This window comes from Macaca mulatta, chromosome X, assembly GCF_049350105.2.
Source record: "Macaca mulatta isolate MMU2019108-1 chromosome X, T2T-MMU8v2.0, whole genome shotgun sequence".
In the NCBI taxonomy this organism is placed as follows: Eukaryota; Metazoa; Chordata; class Mammalia; order Primates; family Cercopithecidae; genus Macaca; species Macaca mulatta.
The window spans coordinates 110,164,001-110,187,715 of NC_133426.1; the positions used below are offsets into that span (position 1 = coordinate 110,164,001).

The 23,715-nt window shown below is 39.6% G+C and overlaps 1 protein-coding gene across 3 annotated transcripts in view; it reads right to left on the minus strand.

The window, feature by feature from the left end:
* The window catches only part of LOC696900 (ras-related protein Rab-40A-like), a 133,391-nt gene that overhangs the window by 30,822 nt on the left and 78,854 nt on the right, over positions 1-23,715 (minus strand). Inside the window, exons 10-17 of one of the 3 annotated variants that reach the window (XM_077989265.1) lie at positions 15,854-16,243; positions 10,564-12,663; positions 10,321-10,461; positions 10,145-10,194; positions 8,252-8,343; positions 7,720-7,860; positions 3,017-3,141; positions 2,517-2,624 (exon numbers count right to left, since the gene is read on the minus strand). The gene's annotated coding sequence lies outside the window, so the exon portion shown is untranslated. Of the gene's footprint in view, positions 1-2,516; positions 2,625-3,016; positions 3,142-6,815; positions 7,574-7,719; positions 7,861-8,251; positions 8,344-10,144; positions 10,195-10,320; positions 10,462-10,563; positions 12,664-15,853; positions 16,244-23,715 lie in introns of those variants that run through there. The other 2 variants (XR_013413035.1, XR_013413036.1) reach the window with 2 other exon arrangements.

The following is a 23,715-nucleotide window of genomic DNA, read 5'->3' on the forward strand; positions in this document are numbered from 1 at the left end:
GAGGAAAGATAACTTCTACTTATGGAGCAGAGTGTTTAGAGGGGCCCAGCTCCAGGTTCTTTATGTTAGTGTCTGGATTCGATCTCATGACAGCCCTGCTAGTGAGGTACTAGTATCCTTTCTTCTTCACAGATGTCTGTGACTACAAAGCACATGCTCCTAACCACAGAGCTGGATGGAAAAGAGGTTGCTCAGCAGGTCCACTGCCAGAACGTGCCAATCTAGGCACCTTGAGTTGCTGGTGGCAGATCTTTAGCATCAGGACATATATTGTTAAGGAGTTTAATATCTGTTCTCCTTGTGTTTACCCTCTGTATTAGTCCGTTTTCACACTGCTGTGAAGAACTTCCCTAAGACTAGGTAATTTAAAGGAAAAAGGTTTAATTAACTCACAGTTACACATGGCTGGGCGGATGTGCGGGGGGCCATAGGAAACTTACAATCATGGAGATATGTTAAGGAGAAGCAAGTACCTTCTTCACAAGGCGGCAAGAAAAGAGAGTGTGTGAAGAGGAAAGTGCCAAACACTTATAAAACCATCAGATCACGTGAGAACTCACTCACTATCATCAGAACACCATGGGGGGAACCACCCCCATGATCCAATCACCTCCTACCACATTCCTCCCTCAACACCTGGGGATTACAATTCAAGATGAGACTTGGATGGGGACACAAAGCCAAACCATATCACCCTCCCTGCATTTCCAGGAAAAAAAAAAAAAGGCTTGGGCCTGTTTCCCCCTGTCTCAAGGAAGGTTTATAGCAGGGCTGGAAGCAGAAGCTGTCTGAAGCCAGTGTTTGCTTCATCCTGTGTGAAAACTTAAACTTAAGGAAAGGATTGGACTGCTTGTACTTGGCAGGGAGGGGAAGGGTCCTGAGGACACAGAGAAGGGAGAAGAAGAGAGATTTCTCCAACACAGGGATGAGGTCAGAGGTCTACAGGTCCCGACGGGAGTAGGGACCTGAGCATTGCTCCATGTCAATTTGGAGAAGCTCTGTATATGGTTCATCAAGGCTGGGCATTCAGCCATGAGACAGATTCTCCTGTTTGGTTGGAAGGATAGATCGCTCAGGGTTGGGAATGGGACTGGGGCTGAAGGTAACAAATCAGCTCGGGAAATGGTCAGCTCAGCCCTCAGCAATAGGGACACATGAGCCTGGCAGGCTGTATCTGGAGAATATGTTTCCACAAATGATTTTTTTTTGTCAAAGAGCATGACTATTTTTAGTATATACTGTCTAGTTGAAAGTTAAAATCTCTTTACTAATGAATATCCCAACCAACTACAAGATGAGAGCACCTGTTTCTCTAGATTTGTGCAATAATGGATTTCCCAACTTTATTAATATTTGCTACTTTTATATCCTATCACTATAATGTTAAAATACTTTTCATTTTTTTCCATCGATATCCACATAAATGGCATATTTCACATGTGCATTTCTAAACACAAACATAACAGTCCTACTTTATGCCTCAGAATATGTCCTGGAATAATTCTAGAATTTGATAAGAAAACCTGATAAGTGAGTTTGTATCTATGCTGTGTCCTGTTTAAATTGAAATTGTGGAGTCATAAAAATCCTATACACTGCTGCAGGAGGACAAAACGGTACAGAGTATCTTTGCAGATACACTCGGCAACATGTATGAGAGAAGCAAGCATGGCCCCATCAACTGCTGTCCTCTCAAGTCTGCACTGCAGAGTCTCTGGCATGTGTGCAAGAATGGTCATGGCAGCATGGCCAAAATATCAAAACAGCCCCAAAGTCACCTTATTAGAGACATCTCAGAAACAACATTTTTAGAAGAAAAAAATTCAGTAAGTGTTTGCTGCGGTTTGGATGTTTGTCTCCTCCAAACCTCATGTTGAAATTTGATCCCCAATGTTGGAGGTGGAGCCTAACAGGAAGTGTTTGGGTCATGGGGGTAGATCCTTCATGAAAGGTAAATCCTTGCTGTGATGAGTGAGTGCTTGCTCTATTAGTTCCCACAAGAGCTGGTTGTTGAAAAGAGCCCAGCACCTCTCATCTCTTTTCCCTCTCCCGCCATATGATCTCTGCACAAGCCAGCTCCCCTTGGCCTTCCATTGTGAGTGGAGGCTTCCTGAGGCCCTCATCAGAAGCAGATGCCCAATCTTGAACTTTCCAACCATCAAAATTGTTAGCCACATAACGATTTTACTATGTTTTGTTTTGTTTTTTTCTTTATAAGGTATGCAGCCTCAGATATTCCTTTATAACAATACTAAACAGACTAAGATAGTGGTATAAAAATATATAGTTTATTCCATTTACCCATCAGGAGAGTGGTGTGAAGAAAGTATGGTGAGTCCCATCTCACAGATGGTCAAGCTCTGGCTCACAGAGACTAAGACCCTTTCCAGATAAGTGGCAGAATGGCAATGAGGTTCCATCTCTTGCCCCCCACCCCCAACAATGGAACCAGCAGCTTCCCATTTGGAAGATGATAATTTTACACTTCCCTAGTATTGTGCCCTAAGGGTACTCACTCAACAGCCCTTCACGTTGAGGAAGACGACTGTGGAGATGAAATCTGACCCTTTGGGCCATGAGGCATAGCTGTGGGGTCATATGGATTACCAGGTTTCTGAGATTAACTGTGGGGTGAAATAAAGAAACATGTGAAACAAGAAAGAACAGGGAAGAGAACAGAAAACAGCAGGCCCTCCAGGGATCACTTCTACCTCTCTCTGTATTTGTTCCCTTCCCCACCCCATTTGTCCCCTGCTCTTTGTGACAGTATGAGATGTAATAGGAATCCAAGCTACTCAGAGAGAGGACCGAAAGATGGGAAGACCCAGACCATGAGAAGGGTGGATCAAGCAGCACAAGTCCTGGAGCCCGTGCCCTGGGTGTTGGCTCACCCACCAGGTGCTCCATCTCTACCTGCTTCTGTGTGCCTCAGCATCACTCTACCACACAGCAATGAAGCTCCTACATAACAGAAATATGCACTCTCCAAGAGAGGCAAGCAGGAGAAGTGACTTACCCCTGAGTCAAGAACGTCCCAGAGTTACTAGTTTGGATTTTGTGCCAGGATGCAGAGAGCTCTCCAGTATCCTTGCTCCGGTGTCCTGTCCAGCAGACATAGTATGAGGTTTCCATTAAGCCCCTCTGGAGTGCAAAGGAAACACATTTCTGTCATACACAACAGGGTAGGGGGAAACAGGAGGTAGGAAAAACTATGAAACAGTAAGAAATGGGGTGAGTGATGACTTCATCCCTGTACCCCAAACTCCATTCATGGGGTCCATGACTCAGTTGGATGGAGATGGTAAAACCACTTTCTTCCCTTCCCCCCAGGCCCATCAGGGTGCTCATTCCACCACATAGAAATGAACTGACTCACAGTGAAATTAGAAATGTGTGTTTTCCTTCTTCTCTCCCTATGCTCTCTAGGTACATGAAAAATAGTTTCTGTACACTGGAGAAACATGACAAACACCATCCTTAACCAAATGATGAAGATTAACATCACCAGTGACATCATGCAGGCATTGTATACTCCCGGATACGATGTGACAAGAAGGGCACCGGAACTAGTGGTATTCCTTCTAAAAATCTGTAACCACAGTCAAATCACAAGAGAAGCAACAGACTGAGCCTGTACTTCTCAAGACTGTTAGGGTTATGAAAGTCGTCTGGCAGTTCCTCAGATGAATAAACAGAGAGTTACCATATGACCCAGAAATCCTACTCCTGGGTACATAGCCAAGAAAAATGAAAACCTATGTCTACATAAAAACTTGTACATAAATGTATATAACATCATCACTCATAACAGGCAAAAAGCAGAAATCATCTAAATGACCATCAATAGAGAGATGGATAAACAAAATGTGGTATATCCTTAGAATAGAATATTATTCAGCCTTTAAAAAAATGAATGAATTCTGCTACATGCTACAATATGCATGAACCCTAAAAACATCATGCTAAGTGACAGATGCAAAATATCAAATATTACATGATTCCATTTATATGAATGTCCAGGATGAACAAATCCACAGACACACAAAGCATAACTGTGGTTCCAAGAGCTGAGGATAGGTGCAGGTTTAACTGCATTGAAGCACAATGGGAGTTTTGGGGGCAATTGCAATTTCTAAAACTCAATTATGGTGATGGTTGTACAACTCTATACATTTAATAAAAATTGCCAACCTTAAAATGAATGGATTCTATTGTCTATAAATAATATTGCAAGAAATTTGTTTAACAAATATTGGCCAAGGCTTCTATTGTACCACAGGAATGACCAAAATTTTTCATAAAAAGGCCTTGATGCACATGTCTTACATAAACACGAATGTACATAAAATTGTAGCTGTATCCCAGCCCTGACTCTATGTCCTGTGTTCCTCCAATGACCTTTTCCCCACCCTACATGCTACCTGAAGTCTAATTCAGGTCTGATCATTTTCATGTCTTCCAAATGTTGTGATGGCTTGAGAGTGGGACCACAACAGGGTCCCGGGCCTTCCCTCTGTGACAGGATGCCAGCATTATTACTTTCCTCACCCCTCTCCAAACTTTTTCATGTTGTTGCACTTTGGGGAGCCTAAACGGCGCTAACATTCTGGGTGTCAGCACGACAATACTTATCAAAGGGTTACATAGGCGCATACACTAAGCACCAACAATTTCCTTTTTAGAAGTTTAACTTCAGGATGTAGTGAAGGATGCTGATAAAGGTCTGGTTATAAGGACTGCCATCCTAACAATACCCTCTCTTCACTGCTAGACCTCAATTTAGAAAGGGAGACCAAACAGGATGCAAAGCCATAAAGAGGCAGAAGGAAGCAGAGGCAAGTGTGATTGTCAGCACACACACACTTGCACACATTCACACACACTCCCCCACACTCATGTGCTAATCAGGTTCTATTATCACAATACTAGAATTTTTCTAAGACAGCTTGCTGTGTTCCAAGAGGACGTATTCAGCTCAGTGCAAACAGCCACAGGAACTGTGCCCTCCAGCAGAGCACAGACCTTGAAAACATGCCAGTGTAGATAAAAGGAAATATCAGGACACTCTGAATAACACAGGGTTGTGAAAATTGATTATGTCACATCCATAGGATGGAATTCTAGGAGGCAGTAAAAATAAGTGATAATGAAAACAATGATGAGAGATGATTTCTTGCCTAACCAGTTAGCAATAATCAACATTATTTCCAGTGTGTGAGCAGACACTTACATACCGTATTAGTCAATACATATGAGTAATAATGTTATCATGTATTGTGTTAATATAATAACTTTATAGTATGATTTCATAATGAAAGAGTATTTTGAGAATCTCATAAAGAAACTCTTACAAATATATTTGCATATATGTGAGCAAGGATGTTATGTTTGCTACTGTTTATAATAAAACATGGTAAAGGAACTACATTTTTATCTCAAAGTGAAATAAATGTGGTACCATCCATATGATGAAACATCCAGTTGATGGCAAAAATCAAAACTAAAATTATGTTGTAAAGTAATTTAAAATGTTATGGTAGACATGTATTTTCATGGGAAAATTGTCATAATAAAGTCAAAGGCAGGTTACAAAGATCATCAGTAGCCAGGATCCATTTTTGCTCATATCCATCTACAGCTATTTTTTCAGAGGACTCAAAGCATACAAATAAAAATAATCTTTTCCTTGCTCCCACATAAAGCCTTCTCTTCAGCATAGTGAGAGGCTGCACTTTGTTTGGAGGCCATCAATATTCCTTTAGCCTGGAATTGCTCCATTTTCCATCCAGACTTCCAGAAAACTCCATAGAGTGGGCTTGAGCTAAACCGCTCCTTCCCATCTTCCTGCTCAGATGTAAAAGCTGCAGTTCAGACTCCTGTCACGAGGGGGCACCAACGTACCTTCATCGTCAAACCTCTACAAACGTTTACGCAATGAGCAAAAAAATAAAATACCCTCCACTAAAACCCAGTCTGTGAACCTATGGACAGAATGATTCTAATTCTTCCAGAAAAAAATTGATAGGTGTAAAAGAACACTGCAAAAACATATACTCCATGGCATCTATACAATGAAACACCATGTATGACAAGCGAGCCTTGGCAGTCCTTAGCAGGCTGGTGTAGCGCAAACCAGGACAGCGGGAGGTGAGTGGAAGAGAATGGGGGCACTGGAATGGGGTCTGGACGGCTGTGTCCATAGCGTCCCGGAGAGGGGATGCCTAAGAGGAGGTCTGGGAAGCCTGTACAGGTGTGGGGTAATGGAGAGTGAACACCCTACACCCTGGGAGGGACCCCTCTACAGTATGAACGCCTCAACCTGCACTAACAAAGGAAGAAATAAATCAATGAATGACATGTGGATTTAGGGTCAACAGCAAATGGACCTGCTTTTAATATACATGTGAATTTTCCAAAGAAAACTTACAGTAAACAAACCATCCCAAGACATTTGACACTCTTTGAAAAATGTACTCTTTTTCATTAGAAAAAGGAAAATAATAATGGAGTTAGATATCACTTCCGGCCAGAGTCAGGATTGCAGCTCTGAGAATTTCAGACTAGGGGGTTCATCAACTGGGAAGGACAGATGGAGGTTGGGACCTTGACTTCAGTATCACCCAAAGTTTTCTGGAATTATTCACCTAATGGTAGCAATCTCTCTGTGTCTTTCATTTTCCTGTATATCTAAAAGCAAGATTAGTGCTAGACCACCAACCTCTAAATTGAAGGTAAAACTGTACCCGTGAGCATGTATTTGGAGTAATTTAGCTGGAGGAGAAACAGACACAAACACACACACACACGTAGAAATACAGTCAATTCAATTTTTATCTATTTTGTTTCACCATAAAATCAAATACATTGTTTTCACAAATTAGTGAATACATATATACAATTCTTTTGTTGATCTCTCCATAAAGATGTTTTGTGCTCAAGTTTTTATCAAAATACTCTTCTCTTTAATATAAAGTTTTTTAAAATATGCAAAATTACACTCAAAAATAAGAATTTTATCCTGCATCTCTCACAGACCTGACTCCTGCCCCCTGACCCCAAAGGGTCTGCTGTCCCTAGGATGGCACATATTCTTCAGACATGTCCCTGTGAGATGCACATAAACACGTTCACCCCCCCATACACACACACATTGTCTTCTCCAAAAGTGCAATCACAGTCCTCATCTTGTGATTTCCACTTATTATCATTTATCAGGATTTTAAAATATTTGCATCTTATTAGTTATTGTGGTTTTTGCATATTTAATATGTTTATTGTCCATGTATATACTTATTTGAATTTTCTGTTGAAATCATTGCCAATTGTTTTGTTAATGAGTACATTTCACAAATCACAGACACCAACCCAACATCTGAGATGTAGTTTGAAAATGTTTTCCCCCCTGTTTTAATTCAATTGTTACTGGGTTTTTATCTTTCATTTGGAAAATGTTTTAAATTTCCATAATGGGACTTAATAATTATACATGTCATAACTGAAAAAGAAAAAACATTGCAAAACACTTGGGGAGCACGTACTATCAGCCTGGAGGGAGATTAGAGCATTCAGAGACCTGGAGGCATCAAGAGAAAATGATAAATCTTTAGAGTATTCCAGAGTTAGCTGCTGGTCAGGAGATAACAAAGTTTTCTCCTGGATTCACAAAAACTCCCCTAAAGGCAGCACCCTGATCTGAATAATGGTCATAATAATGGGTACCTCAGATAGCAGTTAAGATTAACGGAGGCCAGGTGAGGTGGTTCATGCCTGTAATCCCAGTGCTTTGGGATGCCATGGAGGGAGGATCTCTTGAGGCCAGGAATTCAAGACAAGCCTGGGCAACATAGCAGGACCTTGTCTCTACCAAAAAAAGAAGAAAGAAAAAAGATTAAAGGAGATAAAATATAAAGTGTATTGGCTTACAGTAGTTTAGTGCATATTACTTTCCTTCCCTCCAGCTCTCCTGTCCCAAGGCCAACACCTGAGCTTCTGCCTGAGCCCACTCTCCACCTCAGCCAACTCGTGTGACCCTACACTCAGGTCTCTTGGTACAAAGGACAAGATTTCACCTCCTCTGTCATCTTCATCACCCAGAGGGGCTGTGGAGTGGAGGACCCGTGGGGCCACAATAGCAGGGGAGTGGAATTTGGCCATTTGTCAAGTCCTGGAAGCCCATCTTCTAGAAGGGAAGCTGCCCAGGGTCCTCTAGGGAGGGTGAAGGATGGAACCTCATTCCAATCCTGCCACTTACCTGGGGAGGTGACTTAGACTCTGTGAGCCTCTGTGAAATGGGGCTGACCATACCATCCTTACAGAGCTGTCCTGAGGGGTTAATGAGAAAACCTATGGAGAATATATAGCATGGAGTGGGACTTCAATAGCCCTTTAAATGCTGAGACACAGAAGTGGGGGCTGGCTGAGCCTCAGGGCTAAGGCAGGCATTGTGAAAAGTCATTTTTCATTGTTTCTCTCCTAATGAGAACACAGACATCCATATAAGGAAAGCAAATCTCTCTCTGATATGCCTCGAGTTCAAAGTTTTAGAGACAGAATGTTCTCTACATTCTTGGGTGTTTTCTAATCTCATAAAAGCTGTTCAACGTCATGCCTCTGAGCAGACCCAAATCCACTTCCCCATACTGGGAAGAAAAAAAAAATGATAGGGGTAAAAAAGAAGACTGTAAAAACATATCCTCTAGGAAATCCATGCCATGAAACACCAGGTAGCTCTAGTGCATCTTGGCAGTCACCAGTCGTCATTGGTCAGTGCAGGGCAGGCAGGAGGTGGCTGAGAGTGGATGGGTCACTGATATAGGACCTGGGCAGCTGTGTTCATAGTGTCCAGGAGAGAGGATGACTGAGAGGGGTTGGGAGAAGGCCTGGGAAGCCTGTACAGGGGTGCAGTAATGAAGAGTGAATGCCCTGCTCTCTGGGAGGAACCTATCCACCTTATGGACACCTCAACCTATATCGTGGAGAGAAGAGATAAATGAATGAACATGATGTAGATTTGGAATCAACAGCAAATGGACCTGCTTTAATATGTGAATTTTCCAAATAGAACTGGTGTCATAGTAAACAAATCACTTCATAACATTTGTTACTCTTAGCAAAATGTACTCCTTTTCTAAAATAAAAGAACAAAAGACATGGAGATAGCTGTGATGCCTCCTGGTAGCCAAAGACAGGATCGCAGCATTGAGAGTCAGACCAGAGGCTCAGCAGGGGAGAGAAAGGGATTGAGGTTGGAAGTTAGCTTCACTATATCAACCAGAGGTTTTTTTGAATTATTGACCTAATGATAGCAGTCTCCTTGTATTCATCACGTTTTAGGATATATAAAACTCAGATTGGTTACAGTGCCCACCCGAATGAAAGATAATGCTACATCTGTGAGTGTGTATATGGGGTGATAGAGCTAGAGGACACACACACACAGTCAATTAGATGTTTTATTTCTTTCACCATATAACACAATGAATTCTTTTTCAAATTAATGAAAATATGTGCATATTACCTTTGACAATCAGTTCAAAAATTTCTTGTGTGTTCAAATCTTTATCAAAATATTTTATTCCCAAATACTGAATTTCAAACAATATATGAATACATTCATAAATTGAAATTAATCTGCACTCTCACTGGTCCAACTCCCACCCCTTGATTCCAAGGGGTCTGCTGTCCCCAGGATTCTGCATACTCTCTAGATGTGTCCCTGTGAGGTGCACATGAACACGTTCACCCCTCCCCCCAACACACACACACATTGTCTGTTCCAAATGTGCAATCACAGTCCTCATCTTTTGTATCTTGTTGTTTCCACTTATTATAAATTCTCAGGATTTTAAAATATTTGCATCTCATTAGTTCTTGTGGTTTCTCTGTTTTTTAATATTTATTGTTCACGTATATACTTATTTGAATTATCTGTTGAAATTGTTGCCAGTTTGTTAACAACTATGTTTCACAAATCACAGACACCAACCCAATATCTGAGATGTAGTTTTAAAAGTGTTTCCTTCCTCGTTTTAATACAATTGTTACTGGGTTTTTATTTTTCATTTGGAAAGCATTTTAAATTTCCATAATGAGACTTAAAAATTATACATGTCATAATTTAAAAAGAAAAAACTTTGGAAAATACCTGAGGAGCCCGTACTGTCAGCCAGGAGGGAGATTAGAGCATTCAGAGACCTGGAGGCATCAAGAGAAAATGATAAAACTTTAGAGTATTCCAGAGTTAGCGGCTGGTCAGGAGATAAAGTTTTCTCCTCGAAAAAACTCCCCTAACGGCAGCACCCTCATCTGAATACTGGGTACCTTGGATAGCAATTAAGATTAAAGGAGGCCAGGTGAGGTGGTACATGACTGTAATCCCAGCACTTTGGAAGGCTGACGTGGGAGGATCACTTGAGGTCAGGAATTCAAGGCAAGCCTCGGCAACATAGCGAGACACTGTCTCTACCGAAACAGACAAAAACAAAAAGATTAAAGGAGATGAAATATAGAGTGCATTTGCTTTCAGTAGTTCAGGGCATGTTACTTTCCTTCTGTCCAGCTCACCTGTCCCAAAGCCAACACCTGAGCTTCTGACTGAGCCCACTCACCACTTCAGGAATCAGCCAATTCTTGCAGCCCAACAACCAGGTCTCTCGGCACAAGGGGCAGGATATCATCTCTCTGTCTTCTTCATCACCCAGAGGGGCTGTGGAGTGAGGATGCATGGGTCCAGAATAGCAGGGCAATGGATTCTGACCATTTCTCAAGTCCCGGAAGCCCATCTTCTAAAAGGGAGGCTGCTCAGGGTCCTCTAGGGAGGGTGAGAGATGGAACCTCATTCCAATCCTGCCACTTTAGGTGATTTAGACTCTGTGAGTCTGAGCCTGATTATCTGTGAAATGGGACTGACCATACCATCCTTACAGAGCTGTCCTGAGGAGTTAATGAGAAAACCTGTGGAGAATATATAGCATGGAGTGGGACTTCAATAGCCCTTTAAATGCTGAGACACAGAAATGGGGGCTGGTTGAGCCTCAAGGCTAAGGCAGGCATTGTGAAAAGTTATTTTTCATTGTTTCTCTCCTAATGAGAACACAGACATCCATATAAGGAAGGCAAATCTCTCTCTGATATGCCTTGAGTTCAAAGTTTTAGAAACAGAACGTTCTCTACATTCTTGGGTGCTTCATAATCTCATAAAAGCTGGCCAACATCAGGCCTTTCAGCAGACCCAGTTCCCAATGCTGGGAACATGGGCATGTTTTTGAACTCACCTGGTGAGCTCAGATATCAATCACACCAGAGAAGCAAGGTGTGGTATTTGCCTAAGGGCTGCTCCTGACTGCTCAGTATATGAATATATTTGTAGAAAAAAATGTGGCCCCATCCACAGTCATCAGTATAGGGGTCCTCAGATCATGCATTATCCAGTCACAGCACGCCAGAATTTCAGCCACCTGCTGCCTCCCTGAGAGGTAAAAGTCCAAGAGTTATGAGCACTTCTTTCACACAGTTTTCCCACTTTTAATCACTAATAACTAAATCTGTATTTCACTCAAAGCCCATAGTATTCCAATGGAGGTGTCTCATTAACTCCATAATAGAAATGAGATGGTAGTAGGGAAATAAATATATGGACAACTTCAAGGTTACATCTGAGATTAGAGAGCTCCTTTACATTAACTTTTGAATGTACTTAAGTTTAAAGGAATTGATTCTAAAATATCCCTCCTTAACCCCTTATTACTCATTCAGCAATAGGATATTTAATTCATTCTCTCTCTGTCTCTTCCTACCTCCTTCAAATTCAAAGTACCAAAAACAGTTCTCTACAGTCTCTGTTAACATTGTTCACTTTGTTGACTCCTTATCCCCCTACTATGGCTTCTGTCCCTTGATTGCAATGAACAGGCTCTCCAAGATCACAAACCACCTTTTGTCACTAGGTCCAATGTTTGCGTAAATGTGTAACTGTATTAAAACACTTAGTATTACTTTTAATGACCTCCTAAAATACGCTCACTTGTGCAGACTGCTTTCACTTAACAAATTTGTGACAGCTTCCAGGCTCTGGAGCAACATGTACTGGGCACAAATCCAAGCTGACCCACTCCCTAACTGTGTAGTCTTGGGCAAAGTCACTCTCTCTGTCCCTCAGTTTTTCATCTATAAAACAGAGATTAGCCACAATATCTATCTCGTAAGGGAGCTATGAGCAGTGAATGACTCAATACATATAAAAATCACTTGTTACAAGAAATTTTAGTCAATTTAAAATTTCTTTAATGTGTCACTGATATTACTATCCTTACAGCCACATCAATATAAGACATAGACTGGTGTTTATTTACAATTAATGACATTTTAGATATGTTGTTAGTGAGTATACTAGTTTCCTAGGGTTACCACAACAAATTACCACAAAATTTGTGTCTTTAAACAGCAGAAATTTATTTTCTTACAGTTTTGGAGACCAGAAGCCTGATATCAAGGTTTTGACAGGGTCACACTCCCCATGAAGGCTTGGGAAGACAATTTTTTTCTTGCCTCTTCCAGCTTCTGGTGACTCATAGCTTTCCCTGGCTTATGGCAGCATAACTCCAATCTCTGCCTCCTTCTTCACATGACCTTCTTTCCTGTGTATGTCAAATCTCCCCATCCTCTCTGTTACAAGGACACCAGTCATTAGATTTAGGGCCCACACTAAATCCAGAATCATCTCATCTTGAGATCCTAAATTATATTTGCAATGACTCTATTTCCAAATAATATTACATTCACAGGTACTAAGGGCTAAGGCTTGGACATATATTATTGGAGGATATTATCCAACCCACTATATTGACATAGGCAGGTTAAAAAACTAAAATGAGATCTTGTCTTTTTCATATAAATATATAAATGCGTCCATACATGCATAAGTGTATAAATTCCTACATGAGAAAACTTCTAAGAAAATAATGCGGATGAAAACATTAGCAGGTCTTATTTTTAGGTGTTATGTTTGAGGAATGGTTATTTTATTTTATGTCCTATGTTTTCACTTTTTTAACTGTAATAAACACCTATTGGTCTTATAAATATGCAAAAGAATAAAATCACTGGGAAACATAACCATTCTCTGCTCCACCTACAGCAAAGCCCCTCGCTTCAGAATAGGAACGTCTTTGAGAAACAGGAAGGGAGACAAGATGCTGGTCAGCCCCTTCCACAGTATTCCAGGACACATTTCCCCAAATCCCAAATCACATTCATTTTTTTCAATATTTTAAATCTCTGCTTAGTCAAATGGGGAAAAATGTAGTATCTTAATTTCATATATTTTGCTTTATTCTGATAAATAATACGGTTGGTGTTCTCATATGAGAGGCAGTGGCATATACTGATTAGATGTAAGGGCTTGGGAGCCACACAGCCTGTGTTCAAATTGAAGTCTCAGCACTTGCTAGCCCTATCCTCACTATGCCTCAGTTCCCTTATGTTTAAAGTCAGACAACAACAGTGCCTCATCATATAATATGGTGAGGATTAAATGATTAAGTATATGTTTAGCACTTGCAACAGTATCAGGCATTGAGGAAATCACAATAAACATTAGCTATTATTATTATTATTATACCTGAATAGACCATTACTGCTTCTATGGCCATTTTTGTTATTATGTGGATTTATATTGATTGATATAGATTGACCTTCGAAATATGATGTTTTTCATAAAAAGGCAGTTTATAAAGCTATAAGTAGGATATTATCTGATTTTTGTTTTAAGTATAGTTACATTTGCATAGTAAAACTTCTGGAAAAATGTTTATTTCTCTTAGTCCATTTTCTGATGCTATAACAGAATACCAGAGACTGGATAATTTATAAAGAAAAGAAATTTATTTCTCGCTGTTCTGAAGGCTGGCAAGTCCAACAGCATAGTGCTGGCATCTGGCAAGGGTCATCCCATGACGGAAGTGTGGGAAGCAGAAGTGAGTGCAGAAGACAGAAAAAATCGGGCTGAAGTCATTCTTTTATTAGAAGCTTACTATCACAATAATGGCATTAAATCATTCATGAGGGCAGAGCTATCATAACCTAATCACCTCTTAAAGGCCCCACCTCTCAACACTGTTATAATGTCAATAAAATTTTAATATGAGTTTTGGAAGGGACATTCAAACCATAGCAATATTCAAAAGTTAACAGTTCTTATTCATGAATAATAGAATTTTTAGGGTTTCTAATGATATTTTTCCTTTTGTGCATTTTCCAACAAAAGCATGTTGGGTTTGGAAGTGAGAAAAATAATCAAAAAAAAAACAAAATCTCCAGTCCTTCCCACAGGAAAATGGCTTAGCATCAGAATGGGGAACATCCCTGAGCCAAAGGAACTAGGTAATATGGTTGTCACAAAACTAATATATTAATCTATCCACATGATAGCTTCAGGAAAAGCTGAGCAGCATCAGGGAAATTACAGCTCCAACTGAGTGGCTTCAGCGAAATTACAGATGCCCAGGGAAAGGACAAGCATGCCTCTCAAATGAACCTTACATTCTGCTGTCAGGCAATGTCTCTTCTTCCTAGGATTTCAGTGAAGGTCATGAAATGAAAATGAAATGAAATGAAAGTAGTTTCATAACACGCGTGATACAGTTTGAATATCTGTCTCCTCCAAATCTCAAGTTGAAATGTGATCTCCAATGTTGAGGGTGGGGCCTGGCGGGAGGTGTTTAGGTCATGCGGGCAGATCCCTCATGAATGGCTTGGTGCTATCCTTGTGGTAATGAGTAAGTTTTGGCTCCATTCGTTACCATAAGATCTGATTGTTAAAAAGAGCCTGGCACCTCCTCTTTTCTCTATTGTTTCCTCTCTTGCCGTGTGACATGCCACCTCCCCTTGCCTTCTACCATGAGTAAAAGCTTCCAGAAACAGATGCTGGCACCATGTTTCTTGTACAGTCTGCAGAACTCTGAGCCAAATAAACCTCTTTTCATTATGAATTACCTCACCTTAGGTATTATTCCTTTATAGCAATGCAAAATGCATGAGCACAATGTCTCTCTCTGTATTCTCCCAAATGCATCCCCTTAAATTGAAAGTAGGCTCCTCTGTTTAGCTACCTAGTTAGCCGAGCAGTGACTTCCACAAGGGATGGAAAGGGGGAGAGACTGCATGAAACCACCCAGGGCTCAGCACCACAGTCTCTGGAGGGGAAGAATCCTGACACAGTGGGTTCGGGGTATAAGTTGAGTCAGAGTCTCACTCAGCCCAGGGCCCAGGAACAATCAATATGTGCACATTAAAACACTCTTAAAGTACCTTCCTTGTGCAATTAAAAATAATAAAAGGAATGGAAAAGATACACATGCCCAGCACTTATAACACAAAATCAGGTCAGGTTCTAAATGGGATGCATCTCTAAACCAACCAAGGGATTTTTGTAGTAGTGTGGACACATGAAAACTAAATTCCAGAAATCACTTCCTTTTCGCACCAAGATTTTCCAGATTAGGTTCCAGATGTACAAGTATAACAATGTAATGAGTAATAATGTAAATGAAACATGGAAAATTAAGTATGGACAAATGGAAAGCTGTTTCATGTTCATTACTTGGGGCTAGATGGCACCTGGGAAACTCTAAGACTTTGGACACCTTAGATTTAAAAAGTGACAGCAAATAGTATCTGAAGGTTCTGTTAGTGCTCCCTACAGCATATAAACTGAGAAAATAAGTATGTGGAGGCTAAAGTTACTCTATCTTGGATGCTAATCTGCCATATTTACTTCTGATTAACCTCAGTTCCAGGAAAGCCTCAAAAAATTTCCAGTTTATCTGTTGTTCCTTGTGTAAGAGCACATACTTACCATAATTCTTGCCCTTAGGTCAAAACAATCTTGATGTTATTGTACTTCAATTTTCCTACAGATTTCTTCTGAATCATGTATACCCTTTCCTTATGGTAAGTAAGCCCTGGATTTGGATTTTCCAATAGCTTCTGTTTGTTAGTCCCTATTAAATGTTTCTTTCTAAGAAACTGGATTTATCAGCCTCTTTCTTTGGCCTCTCAGCTTCCTTGGACTTTGGGGGTAGGTTTGCATAGACCTGTCCACCGCAGAACACAGTGTGTCTGTTTGAGCAAGTCTGAAAGAAGATACACATAACAAGTAGGCATATATGGCAGGTCCCACTGATGAGATGTGAACATGTATTTGTTCTCATAATTATTTTTTCCTTCTTTTCCATGAAGTAGGCATCTGTAGATAAAATCATGCAACAAAAGAATATCATATTTTACTTTAGGAGGAACTTTAAAGAAAAGTCTCAAAAATTAAAAAAAAAAAAAACTGACCAAGATGGTGGAGTAGGAGGTATCAGCCTTCATCCCCCAACAAAAACAAATACAAACATCTATTCACAAACCAAAATAGACCAGAAAGGGCTCAATGGTCCAATAAAAATTCTGCAGCAGCACAATGGAGAAAAAAAAGGAGACTACCCACAGAGAAAGGATTTCTGGTGAGAACAGCATACCTGAGACACCAGGAGACAGCTATGAGCAAAGAAGAAAGGTGGCATGTCAGTCATGCACAGGGAACCGTCATGGTACCCAGAGGAGTGCTCCACAGAGGACACCAGTATCCCTTGCCACTGAGGTAACCCGCAGCCATTCCTACTAGGGAAATCCAGAGAGGGAGACACAGCTGCATACCTCTCCTTCTCCACAAGAAGTAGCCACCCCGTTGAGCTGCTTCAGGAAAGGAGCCACCACCTCTTCCAACCCTGAGCATTCCTTAATGTAGAGCCATAACCTCTTTGCGAGTGATCACACTCCAGACCCAGGCTCTGTGGCTACACTGGGCCCACTGATGACTCAGACACCACAGCCATTGACATAATGAGCTAGTCCACACTCCAGGCTCGAGAACCAAGTCCTCACTATGCATGACCCAACTCAAGGTGCCAGCTCAGATGCCACAGAGAACTAGACCTTCCCCTAACGACAGAGTCTCTCTAACTTTGTGTGCATCTGTGCTCCCATTCTTGGCCCTCTAGCTACTTTACGAGCATTTTCACCTCACATATTGCCATAACACAACATCAGGGGTGCCAGCACCCCAGATATCAGGTACATTACTGCACCAGATACCAGAGCCATAGTCCTTCCATGTATATCTGTGCTTTGTGCCTCAGCAGAATATACATTCTTCTCAAGCACATATTCTGGAGGATAGATCATATGTTAGGCAACAAAAGAAGTCCTAACAAATTCAACATTAAAATAATATCAAGTGTATTTTTTTTACCACAATAGTATAAAACTAGAAATCAATAGTAGAAGGAATTTCAGAAATTTTATAAAAATATGGAAATTAAACAACATTGTCCTAAACAACCAATGAGTCAGTAAATAAATTAAAAGGGAAATTTTAAAATACCTTGAGACAAATAGAAATGGAAATACACCAAAATGGAAACATACCAAAACTCATGAGTTGTGGCAAAATCAGTTCTAAGGGAGAAGTTTATAGTAATTAATGTCTACATCAAAAGAGAAGAAGATTCCAAATAAACCACCTAATGTTATACATCAAGGAACTAGAAAAATAAAAACAAACTAAGCCCAAAGTTAGTAGAGGGAATGAAATAATAAAGACCAGATCAGAAATAACTGAAATAGAGATGAGAAAAACAATAGAAAAATCCACAGTAGAGTGGATTTTATGAAAAGATTTTTAAAAATTCAACAAAACTTTAACAAGACCAACAAAGTAAAAAAGACAGATGACTCAGATAAATAAAATCAGAAGTAGGCCCGGTGTGGTGGCTCATGCCTGTAAACCCAGAACTTAGGGAGGCTGAGGCGGGCATATAGCTTGAGGCCACGAGTTCAAGATCAGCCTGGTCAACATGGCGAAACCCCGTTTCCACAAAAAATATAAAAATTAGCTGGGCGTGATGGTGCATGCCTGTAATCCCTTCAGAGGCTACTTGAGAGGCTGAGGCATGAGAATCACTTGAACCCGGGAGGTGGAGATTGCAGTGAGCTGAGATCATGCCATTGCACTTCAGCCTGGGTACAGAGCAAGACTCTGTCTCAAAAAAAAAAAAAAAAAAAAAAAAATATATATATATATATATATATATATATATATATATATATACATATCAGAAATGAAAGAGGAGATATTACAACTGACATCACAGAAATACAAAGGTTGATAAGAGACTACCTCAAAAGAGAAGAACAGTGTGAAGAGAAGTGAACAGCTATATGGCAACAAATTGGGTAACCTAGAAGAAGTGGATAAATTCCTAGATGCATACATCCTACCAAGACTAAACTATGAAAAAGTAGAAAACATGAAAATATGAACTGACCAACAAGGGGATTGAATCAGTAATAAAAGTATCCCATCAAAGAACAGCCCAGGACCTGATGGTTCACTGCTAATTTTTACCAAACTTTTAAAGAACTAATACCAATTCTTCTCAAACTCTTCCCAAAAATTAAAGAGGAGGGAACACTTCCAAATTCATTTTACAAGGCCAGTACTACTCTAGTAACAAAGCCAGACAAGGACACTACAAGAAAAGAAAATTGCAGGCCAATATTCTTGATGAACATAGATGCAAATATCCTCAACAAAATACTGGCAAACCAAATTAAATAGCACATTAAAAAGATCATTCAACATGATCACTAGGGATTCATACCTGGGATGCAAGGGTGGCTCAATATATCCAAATCTATAAATGACATTAATGGAATGAACAACAAAAACCATATGTTCATCCCAACAGATTAATAAAAGGCATTCAGCAAAATTCAACATCCTTTCAGGATAAAAACTCTCAACAAATTAGGTATATAAGAAATGAGCCTCAACATAGACACACAAAACCCATATATGACAAGACCAGAGCTAACATTATATTCAATGGTGAAAAGCTGAAAGCTTCCTCTAAGATCAGTAAAAAGGTAAGGATGCCCACTCTCACCACTTCTATTCAACTTAACACTGGACGTCCTAGCCAGAAGTTAGGCAAGAGAATGAAATGAAAAGCATCTAAATCAGAAAGGAATAAGTTAAAGTATCTGTTTGCACATGACATGATCTTCTACAAATAAAACCCTAAAGACTCCACCAAAAACTGTTGGAATTGATGAACGAATTTAGTAAAACTGTGGATACAAAATGAACATACAAAAATCAGTTGTGTTTCTACACTCTAACAACAAACTATGTGAAAAAGAAGTCAATCCCATTTACAATAGAATCAGAAAGAATAAAATACTTAGGATTAAATTTAACCAAGGAGGTGAAAGATCTATTTCACATTGGATAAATTTAAGCAAGGAGGTGATGCAATCCCTATCAAAAATCCCATGACATTTTTCATAGGAAAAGAAAATATAATCCTAAAATTTATAAGAAACCACAAAAGACCCTGAATAGCCAAAGCAACCTGGAGAAAGAAGAACAAAGCAGGAAGCATCACATTCCCCTGATTGCAAACTATATTACAAAGATATAGTAATCAAAACAGCATGGTACTGGCATAATACAAACAGTCACATAGACTAAAAGAACAGAGTAGAGCCGAGAAATAAGTTCACACATACAGAGTCAACTGATCTTTGACAAGGGCACCAAGAATACACAATGACAAAAGGAATGTGTCTTCAATAAATAGCGTTGGGAAAATTGAATATCCACATGCAAAAAAAAAAAAAAAATGAAATTGGACCATTGTTTTACACCATATTCAAAAATTAATTCAAATGCATTAAAGACTTAAACATAAACTCTGAATCCGTGAACCTCCCAGAAGATGACATAGGGAAAACAGACATGGGTCCTTGACATGGGTATTGGCAATTTTTTTTTATATGACTCTAAAAGCATAGGCAACTAAAGCAAAAATAAACAAGTAGAATTACATCAAACTAAAAAATTTCTGCATGGCAAAGGAGACAACAAAATGAAAAGATAACCTATGGGATGAGAGACAATATCTGCAAACCACATAACTGATAAAGAGTTAATACCCAAAACATGAAAGGAACTCACACCATGCAATAGGAAAAAAACCCAAACAACTCAATAAAAAATAGCAAAGGACCTGAATTGGTATTTTCCAAAGAAGATATAAAAATGGCCAACAGGTATAGTGTATGAAAAGGTGCACAATATCACTAATCATAAAGAAATACAAATCAAAATCACAATGAGATATCACCTCACAGCTGAAGGGATGGCTATTATCAAAAAGACAAGAGGTAACAAGTGTTACCAAGTATGTAAAGAAAAGGGAACTTTTGTACACTGTTGCTGGGAAAGTAACTTGGTACAGCCATTATGGAAAACAGTATGGAGATTCTTCAAAAAATTAAAAATTGAACTACCATACAATACAGCAATCCCATTTCAAGGTATATATTCAAAGGAAATGAAATCAGTATCTTGAAGGAGTATCTGCATTCCCATGTTCATTACAGCATTACTCAAAATAGCCAAAATATGGAATAAACCTGACTGTTTATCGGTGAATGAATGAATATTAAAAATGTGGTGTGTGTGTGTATATATATATATATATCAAATATATAATATATAATATAATAATATATATCTATTATTCAGCCATAAACAAGAAGGAAATACTGCCATTTGTAACAACATGAATGAACCTAGAAGACATTAGCAGTGAAATAAGTCAGACACAGAAAGAAAAATATTGCATGATCTCACTCATATGTAAAATCTTAAAAGGTCAAACTCATAGATGCTGAATAGAGCAGTGGTTGCAGAGGCTAGAAAGTCAGGGAAATGGGAAGGTGTTAATCAAAGGGCATAAATTTTCAGTTTTAAGATGAACAAGTTCTGGGAATCTAGAATAAAGCATGAGTGGTGATAGATATGTTATAATTTGATTGTGATAATCATTACATAATGTATAGGTGTGTCAAATCATCACACTGTACAACTTAAATATATAGAATCTTTGTTAATGAAATATTTTTTAAAAAATAAAGTTTAATAATATTATCACTGCTTGGTGTTACATTTCCAAATATTCTCTCTGGTAATCATGCTATTATGTTTTTGTTTTTGTTTTTGAGACAGAGTCTCACTCTGTCAACTAGGCTGGAGTGTAGTGGCATGATACTGGCTCACTGTAAGCCCTGCCTCCCAGGTTCAAGCAATCTTCCCACCTCAGCCTTCCAAGTAGCTTGGATTACAGGAGTGCACCACCATGTCTGGTTAATTGGGTTTTGTTGTTGTTGTTGTTGTTGTATTTTTAGTAGAGATGGAGTTTCATCATGTTGGCCAGGCTGGTCTCGAACTCGTGACCTCAAGTGATCCGCCCACCTCAGCTTCCCAAAGTGCTGGGATTACAGGCATGAGCCACTGTGCTACTATGTTAATGTCAGTAGCATTACAATGACAGAATGAAGGCAAGTGGGAATGGACAGCCAAAATTTGTTTAAGGCCTACTAGATGCTACACATGTGGTAGGTTGTAATTTGTAGACTTTCACTCTTCAGATCATCAGAGCAATGCTCTGAGGTTGGCATCCTTTTTACCTATGGGGAGATAAGCTTACGTCCTTTTTACCTACGAGGAGATAGGCTCAGAGAGCAAAATGCATGCTCCAGGAATTCTAGGAAGGCGTCAAATGGACTGAGGTCAACTTGAGGGGCTTCCACTGGCCAATTCTGGAATAATTTGAGCATCAAATAAATATTGATAATAACAAATGCTATATCTTTGAGCAAACCAGGAATCTATGAATCACAGTAATATAAATAAATAGCTGGGTACGGTGGTTCACACCTGTAATCCCAGCACTTTGGGAAGCAGAGACAGGTGGATCACCTGCGGTCAGGAGTTCGAGACCAGCCTGGCCAACATGGGGAAACTCCATCTCTACTAAACATACAAAAATTCACTGGGCATGGTGGCGGGTGCCTGTAATCCCAGCTACTCAGGAGGCTGAGGCAGGAGAATAATTTGAACCCAGGAGGCGGAGGTTGCAGTGAGCCAATATCGCGCCATTGCACTCCAGCCTGGGCGACAAGAGCGAAACTCTGTCTCAAAAAAAAAAAAAAAAAAAAAATATATATATATATATATATATATACACACACACACACACACATATATATACACACACACATATATACACACACACACACACACACATATACACATAGCTCTATCCAACAGTCAAATGTCAATTAATAAATCTAAACAAAGTGACAGAATTATAAAAGCAAGCCTGACAACTATCACAGTAGTAAATGATTCAAGCAAGAATCATAAATAGATTTTCATTCTGCACCAAAACCCATAGCAATCACTGAGTCACCATGGTAACCATGCTAGCCAAGGAAAGCTGGGAGGAAAAAACAAAACAAAACAAAAAACCAACCACCTCCTCGATCTTATTCCTAACATGTGCTAAGAACTGAATAGGACTGACATGATGCACAGTAATTAACCTCAATTTTTTCTCACAATAAACATTCCTGGCAGCTTCAGCAATATACACCTTCATACATACCTAGATACCCACATACATACATGCTCTCTCCCTCTTTTTCTCATTGCCCAAGAATCCAAGAATTCATCAAGGTAGATTTGTTTGGAAGTATAAAAAGAAAACTCCACCATTAAAATCTACCCACACACAGAGAGTCAAGAGCTACAAAACTATTTTATTTTAGTAATTCATTTCTCTGGAGATGACCTTTAGAAAAATGTCTTAGTGACATTTTTCTCCCTGGTTTCAGTACATTACCAATGACTTATAAAAGCTGATAGTGGAAATACTGGCAAATGTATGTTGTGATGACTAATTTTATGTGTCAACTTGGCTGGGTCACAGTGCCCAGATATTTGGTCAAACGTTATTTTGGATGTTTCCGTGAGGGTGTTTTTGGATGAAATTTACATTTAAATTGGCAGACTAAGTAAAGCAGATTGCCCTCCCCAGTGTGGGTGGGTCTCATCCAGTCAGCCGGAGTCCTAAATAGAATAAAAAGCTGATATCCTCCAAAGAAGAGGGAATTCTGCCAGCTCACTCTTCAGATTTCATCTGTAATATTGGCTCTTCCTAGTTTATCAGTACACTGCCTTTGGACTTTAACTTCAACTCTTTCCTGAGTCTGAAGCCTGCTGGCCTCCCCCATCAAATTTTGGACTCACCTAGCGTCCAGAATCACAGACGCCGGTTCCTTAAAATAAATATCTTTATATATATATATATATTTATATAAAGATATATGGATATATAGATATCTTATTGGTTCTGTTTCTCTGTAGAACCTTGACTAATACAGACATTAAGTATTAAGCATCTTTTCTACCCTAGAGTAGCCTGTGCTTTCAATCAAAAAGGTTCCCCAGCAGCTACTGTTAAACACTCAGCTTCTGACGATTCAGTAAAAATATAATACATTGAAATTGCAATTGAAAATACTGCCATTAGGCCAGGCATGGTGGTTCATGCCTGTAATCTCAGCACTTTGGGAGGCCAAGGTGGGAGGATAGTTTGGGACCAGGAGTTTGGGACCAGCCTGGGCAACAAAGCAAGACCCTACCTCTATTAAAAAATTTTTTTTAATTTTTTAATTAGCCAGGCATGGTGGCACGCACTTGTGGTCCCACCTGCTCGGTAGGCTGAGACGGGTGGATCACTTGAGCCCAGAAGCCCGAAG